The sequence below is a fragment of the Manis javanica genome, chromosome 15 (assembly GCF_040802235.1).
Source record: "Manis javanica isolate MJ-LG chromosome 15, MJ_LKY, whole genome shotgun sequence".
Taxonomy (NCBI): domain Eukaryota; kingdom Metazoa; phylum Chordata; class Mammalia; order Pholidota; family Manidae; genus Manis; species Manis javanica.
The window spans coordinates 81347588-81362489 of NC_133170.1; the positions used below are offsets into that span (position 1 = coordinate 81347588).

The following is a 14902-nucleotide window of genomic DNA, read 5'->3' on the forward strand; positions in this document are numbered from 1 at the left end:
CTATTAAGATTGTGCAAAACTTTGTTCCTACAGTTTGAAATATGCTAAAAATACTACTTAAGCCTGTCTTTTTTTTTGCAAACTGAATAAGCTGTGCTGGCACTATGGCCAAAATTATGGTCATTTAAAAACATTCCAGTTTCCCATTTATAGATTTTGTGACCTGTTGAGGTTTTGTTTATTTTGTTTTGCTTGAAGAAAGGTAAAGTCAGCCAGCCCAAAATGCATTTACTTGTTAATTCCCATAATTTAGGCCAACAAATAACAGAATCTAGACCACAAACCATTCAATAAAAACTCTGATTTGGAGATTTACTACATGCTAAAAAAAAGAACAGGCCCAAAAGGGAGTCACTTGTCCTATGACAGCAAACCTAGACTTAATATATAAGCTAACTATAAGCCTCTCCCAGGAATGTGACTTTCAGCCCAGGAATGTAAATTACCTGATCAGCGCCAGTGAGATAATCTGCATCATAGACCCTCACTTTTACCTCAAAGGAAGATATCCTTATCTGAAACAATTCACTCTTTGTTACTGTAGGTGGGGGGCGGGTATGGAACTCTCTTCCCAGAATTTCCACCTGGCCTTAATAGCACCCAATGTGTAGATAAGAAGAGCCTGTTTGGACATTTATGGGATGCTTACCACCAAAAGAGCTGCTGATCAGTCATGGGAGTGCTGGCCCACAGAAGGACTGGAGAGGAAACATCCATTTTCTCCTCCCCTCAGTTCCTGGTACATAATTGGTAAGGCAACCGCCAATCACTGGAGACCCACCCACAGAGTTCCTCCTGGTGCCAGGGTCAGGGAGGGAACATGTGGCCATGGAGAACAGGGAGAGAGCCCTGAGAGAGCCAGTGGAGCCCCAGTGCTCCTGGAGAATTAAGCTCATGCGAGGGAGCAGAATGTATAGCCGGCCTGGGGAGCACATTCGAGCCAGCCACATGTACCGAGCTGTCTGTGACCGCATGGGAATAAACGTGGTACCCACTTTTATCCCCAACTTCTTTCACTTTCCTTTATTCGGTCTCACTGAATTCACAGAGAAATTGCCCCAGACAGAGAAGCCCCTACTCCCAGAGCTACACTTAGAAACTTTCTTCCGCCCCTTTCTGCCTATAAGTCTTTCATTTTGTACAGTTTCTCAGAGCTCCTTTCTACTTGCTAAAGGGGATGCTGCCTGACTGATGAATCATTGAATAAAGTCAATTAAATCTTCAAATCTACTCAGTTGAATTTTGTTTTTTAACAGATTTGGTGGCAGCAGTGGAATCCAAAATGAACTTCTGACAGCTTTAGGGACAATGAGAAACACAGGTGTGGTACCCAAGAAGTCTTTCGAGTTCTCTGTCTTGCTTGCCATTTCCAAGGGACATGAGTAAGTTCCTCTCAGTTCTGAGCTCCACTCTCTTTGCAACAAGCTCCCAATTTAATTGGCTTTCCAGTCTCCAATTCCCCTTTTATAAACCCAGTCCAGTCCACAGTCCTCACTTTTGGGGTCAGCTGGTTCAGTCCTTTCCCCACTTTCTCAGGTCCACAGTCAATCCACAGTCCCTACTTTGGGGGCCTGCTGGTCCAGAACTCTCCCCAGTCCCAAGATGCACAGGAATTGGTAGTGGTGTGTAGTTCACAGTTCTCCTGTCCAGTTCACAGTATATCTCTTGGTTACTGCTGATGTGTTAAGGTACACATGTCTGTTTTGTGTAGATCCTGCTTATTTTATGTCTAAGAACTATGGTCCAGAAGCTGTAGAAAGCTACAAAAATGGCAAAATCTTACTAAAATCAACCTAGAATTACAATGGCCATTATGTGAAATGTTCTAATTAGACAAAATCATTCATTTAAGAAATATGCTTAAAAGCAAGGGCTCCCACAACAAACAGATAGAATACCTATTTCAATTGGCATGCAGAAGCCTACAAAAATCTTCAAAATTCCAAAATAGCTTCACTAAAAAAAATCATTGTAATAGACTACAGTGAAAAATTAAAGACACAAGAGGTACCTAAAATGAAAGACTATGACTGACATTAACTCCTAATACTCCCTTCTGTCATCCTTTGAGTACGCATTCTAGCAATCTTTCTAAATTGTCTTTTAACTCTAAAGAGACTATACAACCATTAACAAAAGTCCACTAAGTGGCCTTACAGAAGCCCATACTACCCTCTAAGAAGGAATGCCATGGGGGCCCCTCCCAGGGTCGCTGGGACTCTGAGGAATTGTTATTAAACTGCCACAGTATTCCCTCAACAGCCAAGGAAAACAACATGCTTTTTGTCTTTGAGATATAAATGTTCTGAAACCTAGCCCTCTCCAGGAGCACTTATCCAGACTCTATCTTTGAAATGCAAATTTTAGGGAGGTAATTCTTATCAAAAAAAGAATAAAATGGGGAAAGATTATTTGAAGCTCAGGTAAATGAAAAACCTTGTCTTCCCACAAATATCAGTAAAAAGCTTTGATGTTAAGTAGGTAACCTTAATTCATTCCATCTGCCAGAAATGTAATTTGGATCCAATCTTGGTTTATTATAACTTACAAGTTTTGCATTATTGTACCTGATTCATGGAAGTAATTTTAAAATGCAAGCTATAAGATCTCTGCATCTGTCTATTTATGTGTGTCTATATATATATAAATAAAAGAGTACTATTTAATTGACTTAAAAGAAAATTAAGTAATTATCTGAATCACATATTCATAAAATTCTTAGAATATAATAAAAAAACCAACCCAAATGCTTTTCAAATTCATGTGAACTCAGATAATCTTTAGTAATTAAAAGCTAGTTTAAGTTTGTTGGCTTAATTAAATCAGACATGTCGCTATAGAGTTACCAACTTTAAAAATAATGCAGATATACAGCTTTTATTCTACCTGGGTGTACTAATCCAATAAGTTCATGTTCTCTTTCTTAACAAAACTTGTCAGCAAGAAAAATAACTTGGTAAGATGAAATTTTCAAAAGTGGTCTAAACATTATTACTAAGAACAAGTGAAAAAATAGATGTAAGCAGGATAAAAGTTTTTTTTTTAACAGTTTCCCCATATCCCTCTGGTAACCTGAAACCTTAAAGCTTTGCTAGGTTGAGTTAAATGATGGATAGTCGTTAAATATCTAGATCATTTCCAAATAAGATAAAATACTGAAACACTACTTATACTAGGTTTATGCACTTTTTGCTTCCTCTTACAAAGGAACTGAAGATATTTGGGTCTATTGGTAAACAAGTTTTTTGCCATGCTGAGAAATTTACTGTGAGAAAGCATGTATTCCCATCAACTAACTATAAGAAGTATTTATAAGTCTGTCAATCCACAGAATGCTACTGTAAGAGACAGTTTATAATTGTTTCTCTTCTTTCAGTAAAAATTAAAATTTTTACGGTTAAAAATTCTAATATATGTAATTAAAGCCACTAAGTTTGGTAAAAAAGAAGTCTTTGAAACGGCGTTTTATGCATGGTCAGGATGGCTAAGACTGGAATGAATTTAATTAAGTGAATGAGTTTTAATATCAAAAGTCATCTGGTACAAAATTAGAATTCGGTTTTCTCTCTGTTAAAGGGCAAAGTTATCTTGGACTATTTGTGTGCTCTTGGTAAGAGATTATAAAAGGTTTTTCTTTACTTTTTAAAGTAATCTACCTAGAAAACAAAGATTTTATGTTTTGACAAAATAATTTCCCATGTTGTCTTTTTGAAGTCTTTGATTACTTAAGAAACCTAAATCTTCTCTATTAAAAATGCCAAGGGTTTTTCTTTTTTTTCATAACTATTTAACTGTCCGTATTTGCCTGCAAAGTGTTTAACTGTCACCATGGTTAAATGGATAACTGGGTGTTGTTTCCCTATGACCCATGGTCCAATTTGACCAACTATTTTAAAACCTTTGATATTTTTGACAAATTTTGACAAAACCAAATCCTAAATGAAGTCTTTTTGACTTAGAACTAACTTTGGGATTTTCTAGAGGGACCCTGAAACAAAAGATTTGTTCTCTCTCTTTATAAAAAGTGAGATGTTAAAAAAATTAGACTTATTCAATATGTCAAATCACACGGGAAGCACTGACTACTACAAAAATACTGAGCCTTCCTTATGTTGTATTTGCATAGGTATATAAGTGTGATAGACTGCATGAGATTCCTAGAAATCTGATGTCCTAGTATATGTTATCAGTCATAATTCCAGTTTTTAAATGTTGTACGTCACAGAAATAATCAAATTTCCTAGTTACTTCCATTATAGTGAACTCTCAGATCTTTAAAATACACATTTTAAGTCTTTCGTTACTTTATAGAGGGTACTGTTTTATCCAACTGCTTTTGCAGGGTGTTCTTGCAAAAATGCTTCATCTTCAAGGAGATTCATGGGAAGGACTTGACAAATGCAGGTTACTGATAACTTTAAGAGCATGAAACTAAACTGCATGAAAGCAGAACAAGTACTGATTACATGGGACAAAATTAACTGAGGAAGGAGATGATAAATTTTTAAGACTTTGGTCTGAAACATTGCTGGTTCCTTAATGTTTTGTTTTTTTTCCAGATTTAAGGAAACCTTTTCTCTTAAGCCACTTACAGCAATTAGGTAAAGTGTACCTTCATAAAAATAAAACACTTACTTTTTCTCCCTACCTGATCCCTCCAGAACTCAGAAATTCTTTGAATATTCTTTTCATAGCAATATAGTTAGTTATTTACATAAGCTCAATAGAAATCTGTTCTCCTTGTAACAGGATACAATTGGAACCATTGGCCATATCACCAAGGCTTTGGAATGGTATTGCAGTAAAATTTGATGGTGAATGTAGGTAAAATTGCAGTATTTCCAGAATCTCTTGCCTGGCTTTAGTGTATTTCCATATCAATAGATGTTTCCAAGGGGTGGAGAAAGTAGTCCATCTTTATATCAGTGGGTAATTACATGGGTGAGCAAAGGCTTATCTGGACCGGAGAGGTTGGGTGGAGCTCTCTCCTTCTGCAGCCAGGTCAAGAGAGATGCGGAAAGACTGCTTATAAGAAATAAATGGGTTTCTCCCACCTTATTTCTCCCTTTGACTGATTTCGGTTTCAAAGGTATTTTGGTCTGGGATTTTCCCCCTGGAGTTATAGTGAGGTCTTGGCTTGGCTTTCTGGCTTCAGAGGATTTTAAGATAAAAGTTCCTTAAACTTTTATTTTAGAAAAAAGTTCTTTAAAAAGTTTTTGAGATACAAAGTTCCAGCAAAAAAGTCTTAAAAAGAGTCTATATATACAATTACTATTCTTGATGCGTGTATGCAAATAATCAGGCCAGATTTAATGCAAACAAATTAGTTTTACTGTAATTATCTTTTGTTTAAAAAAAATGGGAGTAATTGTAAAGAAAATTACCTGTAACTGAACTGGTTCTAAATCTAGTTTCCTCAAATATCTGGCTACAACTGATTCTTTCAGTGGGGTCTTTGACTTACTCTATTTTCGTTGGTTTAGGTCTTGGAAACCATGGTTCCAAAGTACCCTGCAGACATTGGGAATTATCCTAATTATAATAGTCATAGTAATCTCCCTGGCACACTATATTCTCTCAAAGGCTTTAAATGCATGTTCACTGTCACTAACCAGGAAGCAAGTGATCTCACTAAGATTGGAGTGACAAAAAAGGAACAAAGAGAATGGCCAACTTATAAATTGTGCCCTTGAAGTCGTGGCCTGTGACTATCAGAGATTAAGCAAAAAATGTCATGACCTATGAATACCATACAAAGGATCAGCAACAACTACAAAAACTTTAGAGAGGTAGGTGGGACTGGTACTAATGATTTAAATTTTGATCACATCTCTGTTAAGCTGAGAGTCTGATCAAAAGTGGGGGATTGTTAAAAAAAAAGAAAGAAAAAAGGAAAACTAGGTCCAAAATGGAGTCACTTGTCCATGATAGCAAACCAAGACTTGACATACAAGCTAACTGTAGTTTCAGCCTCTCCCAGGAATGTGACCTTTAGGTCAGGAATGTGAACTGCCTGACCAGCCCCAAAGGACGGTGATCTTGCCTGAAATAATCCACTCTTTGTTAGAAACTTCCGTTTTCTGTCCTCTTCTGTCTATAAAAGTCTTCCATTTCGTATAGCTCCTCAGAGCTCCTTTTTACTTGCTACATAGGATGCTGCCTGATTTATGAATCACTGAATAAAGCCAAGTCAAATCTCCTCAGTTAAATTTTGGTTTTTAACAAGCATAAATCTGATATTCATAACTTTGTATGTCTACACTGTTCTATTCACTTGAGATGGTTATAAATAAGTCAATACCATTTTATTAGATAAACAACCAACTCCTTTCTTTTAAGGCTAAAATGGAAAATAGTTTGGCTTATTTACTTATAACAGATATTCAAAATATACAAGGTCAAAATTAATAATTAAAATTTCAAATTCAACCAATTTACAAATACATGCAACTTAAACATTTAACATATAAGCATGAATAATTTATATTAACACGTGGCATTAAATTTTAAAAGCGTTGCTTTTCAGCAATTATGACAAATAATAGAAATTTCTGAGGCTATTACAAATCTCTGAACTCACTGGTACTTTCACACTTTTCATTTTTGATAGGCATTTTGTGGGAGATGGATCAGTGAGTAAAACCACTAATGATCCTGTTCCTATTAAAATATCCATATTTATAAAGGTAAATCATAATTCTCATACAAAAATAAAATGAATACACATCAAATATTTTATTTAATCTTAATTTTTATTAATGTTTAATTGGTATTTATTAATGAGTGACCCTGTAAAATATTACAATCAATTCAGAGAAGAACTCAAAGTGCCACACATGTATAGGCAATCAGAAATGCTGAATGAATAAATACCTGTTGACTCTTGAATAACATGGGTTTAAACTATGCAGGTCCACTTTTACGCAAATTTTTTTCTATAAATAAAGTATGGTATTGTATATGTATTTTTTCTTATAATTTCCTTAATAGCATTCTTTTATCTAGCTTACTTTATTGTAAGAGTACTGTACATAATTCATACAACATATAAAATAATTATTAACTCTTCATGGTATTGGTAAGGCTTCAGGTCAACAGTAGGCTATTAGTAGTTAATTTTTGGAGAGTCAGAAGTTACATACAGAGTTTTGACTGTGCAGGGAGTTGACACCCTTAGACCTCACATTGTTCAAGGGTCAATTGTAGATGCACAAAGGCCTTTTCAGGGGAGGAAGACAAATGAAATCAATTGTCCCTTCACCCGGAAAAAACATTTACATGTCTATGGACAAGAATAATTCGCATTGCTATCAGTTATCTACAATGTATACTGCAATAGAGTAGTTCAGACGATGTAAAGTGTAAACTTCATAGAATTAGATAACCCAAGAATACACTGCATTCCAGACAACTTAGTTTCCCACTAGATAAAAACATCTAGTAATCTTTTTCCAAGTACATTTCAAGTCTTTCACAATTTTTCCTAATAGTCCCAAAGAGAAAATTAACTTTTATTGAAATAAATATGATTAAAAAATCCACCAAGAGATCATTAGAAAGAAGGGGGCTGTGGGTAAAATTGCAATATTTGCAGAATCTCTTGCCTGGCTTTAGTACATCTCCACATCAATAGGTGTTTCCAAGGGGAGGAGAGAACTAGTCCATCTCCATATCGACAGGTAATTACAAGGGGGTGCAAGGTTTTATCTGTACTGGAGTGGTTGGGTGGAGCTCTCTTCTTCTGCAGCTGGGTTGAAAGAGATGCAGGACAACTGCTTGTAAGAAATTAACAGGTTTCTCCCACTTTATTTCTCCCTTTCACTGATTTTGATTTCAAAGGTATTTTCCCCCAGAGTTTTAACTCCAGAGTTACATCTGGTGGTAACTGGCAGGACCTCTGAACCCAAAATCTGTGTACATGGCTGTGACCCTTGGGTGGGCTGCCTCTAGGGATGGTGGGAAGGCTGCAGCGGCTGCAGCAGTTGAGGATGCAGCTTCACTAGGGAACCCCTATATGTAGGACTTCAACTGGGGAGCCCCTAATGGGGAATTGGTCTAAGGTAAAGCCTCGTAGAAGGGTGGGGCCTTCCCCAGAACTGGGGAAAGGTGGAGACACGGGAAGCTGCAGAATTAGCCCTCCGTCACATAGAAAACTGCTTAGAGGCCCTGAATGGCTGTGTAGCAGCTGGCCTTGTAGGATCTCTTTTCGTCAAGATAGTGGAAAATGTTATCAAGGAAAGAGACAGGGTAATCAAGGAGAGAGACAGGCTTTGGAAGGAGAAAGACACTGTGGGTACAACTGTAATATTTCCAGAATCTCTCACCTGGCTTTAGTGCACCTGCATATCAATAGGTGTTTCCAAGGGGTGGAGAGCTGTAGTCCATCTACATATCAATAGGCAATTACAAGGGTGTGCGAGGATTTATCTGGACCAGAGTGGTTGGGTGGAGCTCTCTGCTGTAGCCAGGTCAAGAGAGAGACGTGACGACAGCTTGTATGAAATATAAGGGTTTCTTAACTTTATTTCTCCCTTTGACTGATTTTGGTTTTAGAGGTATTTTGCCCCAGGGTTACATCTGGCGGTAGTTGGCAGAATCTCTGAACCCGAACTCTGTCTACATGGGTGCAACCCTTGGGTAGTCTGCCTCTAGGGATGGTGGGGAGGCCTCGGTGACTGCAGTGGTAGAGGGTGAACCCCCTATATGGGGGGCTTCCAATTGGGGAGCCCCAGTGGGGAACTGGTCTAGGGTAAAGCACCTCCTAGAGGGGTGTGGCGTTCCCCAGAATTGGGTTAGAGTGGAGACACCGGAAGCTGCAGAATTAGCCCTCCGTCAGACAGAAGACTGCTTAGAGGCCCTGAGTGGCCATGTAGCAGCTGGCATTGTAGGGTCTCTTTTCATCAAGACAGTAGAAAGTGTTATTGAGGAGAAAGAGGATTATTGAGGAGAGAGAGAGGATTATTGAGGAGAGAGAGGGTTATCGAGGAGAGAGAGAGACTTCAGCAGGAGAGAGACACACTTCAACATTACTTGGAGAAGCTGGGCGATAACCTATGGGATCCCCTTAAGGAAGAGAGACAGTTATTAAGGGGACGGGTCACGCTCCTGGAAAATCCCTTAGCCGCAGTGAGGGGGGAGATAGCAGAAGGGTCCGCACTGCAGAAGGTCGTGGGGGAGGTGGAAGAAAGCAGTGCTTTAAGCTCCGGAGTTGGTGGAGAAGGTGTCGGGAGACGATGAGAGGCTGGGGCCAATGGCCGATCTGTTTCTGAGGCCACAGCCGAAGGCACCAACCTCTCCTGTATCAAAGGCCTGCCTGGTTGTAATTAAGAAAGTACAAACACAAACACTGCGGGCTCCTGAGGGGAGAAGCCCCCCTCCCCAGGTTGCGGAGCACTCTGTGCTCCACCCCTACTGCCAGAATGAGCGTCCAGTATTGGCAGAAGCCATCAGAACCTCTGCCCACGTGGCTTTTGTGTGTCTGGGATATGGGGTGGAATACATTGTTATGTCAGTATCTGACATGAGTAGACTGGCTTCCCTGACGACTCACCCTTCTCTCCAGCAGCAGCTGCCAAGTGCCCATCACACCTCAGGGAATCGGGTGGTGCTGGATTGGCTGACAGCAGGCATCAGGGCAGTTTGGCCTAATCAGGGTGATTTACCATAATTCCCCACTAGCTGGAAAACGTATGAAGAGCTCCAACAGGTGTTGCGGGAATTGGACATGAAAAATATCGTCTATAATATGGACCCCCAGAGCCCCAATGAGGAGTTGGTCACCAAAGGAATGAGAAATCTGGTGCTGCATACAGCTCCCCCATCTCTCTTTGGGTCCTTAGTGACTATTCTTGACCCCCACATAGGGCAACCCATAAGTGAGGCTACTTGTACGTTAGCAGATCTGGGGGAGGTTGAAACAATAAGCCTGGAAGTATGGGCTGTGACTGAAAGGAGAGGTGCAAAGGGCCCCGGTGAAGGTCTCAAGGACCCAGATATGAGCTGATTTGATAAAGGCCAGGTTTTTTTGTGTGAAAGGGAAACCTTGATGGGCAGCCCAGTAGGATCTTGTTAGAACTGTGGCACCAATTAAAGCCAGAGCAGCAGTTCCACCCTCTGAGGTCCAGGACATGGAAGCTGGAGGCGAAGCCAGCCTGTGTCCCTGCAAGACTTCCTGGGGGACAGTAGTCAGGCTCCGCCTGGGCCCTTACCCCCACATGATGACAACTGGGTGTTATGGTTTGACTGAGGGGAGGGTCAAGACCCCCATCTGGGGGACATGGTGGGGACCAGAGGCCACATATAGAATTAGCAGTTCATTGGTCCCCTGTGAATGTACAACGTGTCCTGGTGCTGGTGGACACAGGAGCTGAATGTTCTTTGATTTATGGCAACCCTGAGTGTTTCTCTGTGAGTGTTTTTCTGTGGTGGCGATGGGGGTAAGGCAGTCAGAGTTAAGAAAGCCCAAATCCCACTGGAGATAGGGCATTAACCCCTAAAGGAGTATACTGTATACATTTCTCCCATCCCTGAATACATTTTGGGGGTGGATATCCTGCAGGGCCTGTGGTGTGTTCAGACCACTGCAGGTGTGTTCAGACTGCAGATACATGTGGTAAAGGCAGTATTGAGGGGACATCCTAAGCACCCACCTGTAGCTCTGCCTATACCTAGACAAGTGACATTTCTAAGCAGTATAAATTGCCTGGGGGACACAAGGAAATTGGAGAAACTCTACAAGAGTTGGAGAGGGAGGACATCATAAAGCCCATTCATAGCACTTTTAATTCCCTGGTGTGGCCAGTGAGAAAGTCAGATGGCTCCTGGCGTATGACTGTGGACTACAGGTAACTGAATAAAGTCACACCCCCTTTGCATGCTGCTGTCCCCTCTATAGCAGCCCTAATGGACACTCTCAGTCATGAACTAGGGACATATCCTTATGTAGTAGACCTTGCTAATGCTTTTTTCTCTGTTGACATAGCACAGGAAAGCCAGGAACAGTTTGCCTTCATGTGGGAAGGCCGGCAGTGGACATTCACTGTCCTGCCACAGGGATACCTCCACAGTCCCACCATCTGTCATGGGACTTGGCCACGTGGAAGAAACAACAATCGGTGTGGCTGTATCACCACACTGATAAAATTATGCTCACGTCTGATTCTCTTGCAGATTTAGAAGGGGCAGAAGCTAGACTGCCGCAACATCTACAGGAGAAAGGATGGGCTGTGAACAGTACCAAGGTCCAGGGACCTTCTTTGTCTATAAAATTCTTGGGGTTGTCTGGTCAGGTAAAACTAAAGTTATTCCTGAAGCAGTCACAGACAAGGTCCAGGCTTTCCCTACCCCTACCACTGTGGTAGACCCAAGAGTTTTTGGGTCTTTAGGGCTACTGGAGAGTGTTTATCCCACACTTGGTACAAATTCTGAAGCCCTTATACCAGTTGGTACGAAAGGGCATCAGGTGGGACTGGGATGAGACATGTGCAGCTCCTTTTACTGCTACTAAACAAGCAGTTAAGGCCATACAGGCCTTGAGTGTAATGAACTCATCATGGTCCTGTGAGCTAGATATTCATGTACCCAAGGATGTTTATGGATGGGGTCTTTGGCAGCAGTTTGAACAGACATGCCAACCCACTGGATTCTGGTCACAACTATGGAAAGGAGAGAGGTCTGGTACACCTTGATAGAAAAGCAACTGGCTGCTGTGTACCGCACCTTGCTGGCTACAGAGCCCATCACCGGAACAGCTCTGACCAAGGCAATAACCACCTATCCCATCAAGGGATGGGCGTAAGATTAGACTCAAAGGCCACAGAGCGGCTTGGCACAGACACCTACACTGGCCAAATGGGGCACATATTTACAGCAGTAAAGCACCCTCTTTACTAGCCCCTTAAGTGGAGAACTCCAACGCTTAACAGGGCCAGTGACCTCTACCAGTGGAAAGCAGGAAGAACTTGCTTTTGAGCCATTGGTAGCCAAGAGTCCTTATCAGGAGGGAAAAGCCCCTGTACCTGAAGATGCTTGGTACACAGAGGGCTCCAGTCGTGGGCAGCCGCTGAAGTGGAGGGCTGCGGCTTTCCATCCTAAGACTGAGACAATATGGATGGAGGATGGAGAGGGGAAGAGCAGCCAATGGGCTGAGTTGTCAGAGGTATGGCTCGTGATCACCCAGGAGCCTTCCCCTGTAGTTGTCTGCACTGACAGCTGGTCTATTGGGGTTTGACCCTGTGGCTATTGACATGGTACCATGCCAACTGGATGTGGCAAGGCCTATGGGCCTCTGGTCAGACTAAAACTGTTACCACATATCATGTGAGTGGCCATTTGCCTTTGGCACCCCCAGGGAATGATGAAGCAGACACACTAGCCCAGGTGCTTTGGTTAGAAGGAAAGCCTGCCTCTGATGGAGCCTAATGGTTACATCAGTGTTTGTTGCACGCGAGGCAAAAGATAATGTGGGCTGTAACCTGTCCATGGGGCTTGCTGTTGACCTGTGAGGAAGTCGGCCAAGCCCAGGAGTGCCTTGTGTGCTCTAAGAGGGACTTACACAGCGTCCCACAGCAACATGGGACAATAGTAAAGGGGCCGAAACCCCTTGTCAGGTGGCAGATGGACTACATTGGGCCTCCGCCCATAACAGAAGGGTATCGGCATGCCATAACTTGTGTGGACAATGTTACTGGCCTGTTGGTTGCTTTTCCTGCACATAATGCAGAACAGCAAACCACCAAGAAGGGCCTAGAGAGTCTCTTTGTAGCCTATGGCCAGGCACAGGTGATTGATAGCAGTCAAGGCACCCATTTTATTGGACATGTGTTGCAGAATGGGTGAAGCAATCAGCAATAAAGTAGAGGTTTCGTGTACCATAGAACCCTACCGGGGCAGGCATTATAGAAAGGTACAACGGTTTGTTGAAATCTGACCTGAAGTCGGACACCAGTAGTCTAAGGGGCTGGTCGGTTCACCTATGGACAGTGCTACGGTGTTTGAATGAGAGGCTCTGAAAAGGCGCCTTGAGCCCTGTGGACGTGCTCACACACCTTGCTGCCTCTCCTGTACAACTGCATGTGCAAACCAAAGAGGAGTTACTGAGGCCAGGATACGGCCAGCAGAGCAACATCCTGCTGCCAGCCCCCACTGCATTAAACCCTGGAGACACTGCTAAGCAGATGTGGCCCTGAGCATTTTGACACATGGACCAGCAATGGCTGGCCCTTCTGGCACCTTGGGGAAAAGGCTTGGAAGCTGGCCTCCTGTGTGTTCCTGGAGTACAGCATAGTGGCTCCCAAAGATCACAGGAGTGTAAGGAGTGTACCAAAAACATCAGGAGGTAACATGACCTTGTGGGGAAGTTTTGTTTTATCTTTATGGCCAGTGCATGTACCTCCCGTAGCCCTATATATTGACCCATCTGTAACTCCCACAGGGAGGGGTGAAAGTCTGGTGTGCTAGACCAGGATGAGATCCCATTCCTGCCACTGTCCTGTCACAGGACCGCTCTCTTGCATGCATCCTACCTGGCTGGTGTCATTAAAATATGTATCTTATTGCCCTTACGGTTATTCTCTTCTATGGTCCTTGTGGCCTGGATGCGCCCCCTGGCTGCAGCTGCCATGTGATGATTGCTCTGAATTCCCTACCTGTTCAGCTACTGCCTACCTGTGGAATAGGCAAGCTATGGACTTAATCTGCATAGGACTTTGAACCTAGCTGAATCCTCTGGCTTGAGGATTGTCATGATTTTATGTTATTAGTCTGGTTACAATGCTTCAGTTTTCTCACACACGGGCGACTGTGGACGATGGGGAATGTGCAGATTGTGAGATGAGATTTCCGGAGGGGTGGGCTGTGGGTAAAACCACAGTATTTCCAGAATCTCTCACCTGGCCTTAGTGCATCTCCATATCAATAGGTGTTTCCAAGGGTGCAGAGAAGTAGCCATCTCCGTATCAATAGGTAATTACATAGGCAAACCGAGGGTTTATCTGGACTGAGGGCTTATCTGGACCGGAGACTTGGATGGAGCTCTCTCTTTTTGCGCAGAGAGGGCAAGAGAGATGTGGGACAACTGCTTGTAAGAAATAATGGGTTTCTCTCACTTTATTTCTCCTTTTCTCCTTTTGACTGATTTTGGTTTCAAAAGCCCTGGGATTTTCCCCTGGAATTACAGGGTCCTACAAATAAACAGTGAATCCAGCAGGAACCTAGAAAGACATAATTAATGAAATACATTTCTCTGTATATTCAGCATCATTTAGTGGAGAGTTAAACTCTCATGCCATCATCCAGGAAATAAGTCTTGTAAATAAGATGAGATACACATATATACATATAAAGAGTCCTGTGTTTTGGTATAGACTTTCTGCGAGTTTCTTTTAACTCTATGGTTATCTAATTCAACAACTTTATAATCAAATCTATAAGATCCATGTTGTCCAAAAGATTATCATGAGATACTTTATAAAATTACTTAAGAAAATCAAGATACACTATGCCATCTTAGAATTACCCCTAAAAAAAAAAGTAATAACAAGTTCTTAAGCCAACCCATGTTAGCTACTAGTCCTTATCATCTCTACATCAGCCAGATTCAGTTAGCATACAAGAACCATACCTGTTACCTGACCAGATAGAACTTAATATAAGATTTGTTAACTGAGTACAAAGTCTCTAGGTAACTAGCTGAAGGAGCAAAAAGAGAACTCTGAAGCATCAGAGACAGCAGCTGCAGAAAGCAGCTATCACAGCCAGCACTTGGCTAGCAAAAGCTTAGAAAAGGGTCCAGAGAACCTAAGCTCAGACTTCTGAGAGGAGGCACTGCTCAGCTGGTGGTCACGTCTGACTTGCAAAGAGAGGACCCAAGGGCCTAGCCCCAGACCTCTGATGAAGGGCACCA

At 42.0% G+C, this 14902-nt stretch overlaps 1 protein-coding gene across 2 annotated transcripts in view; it reads right to left on the minus strand.

Annotated features, from left to right (window-relative positions):
• Positions 1–14902, minus strand: part of TTC28 (tetratricopeptide repeat domain 28) — a 577193-nt gene that overhangs the window by 548196 nt on the left and 14095 nt on the right. The window lies entirely within an intron of this gene.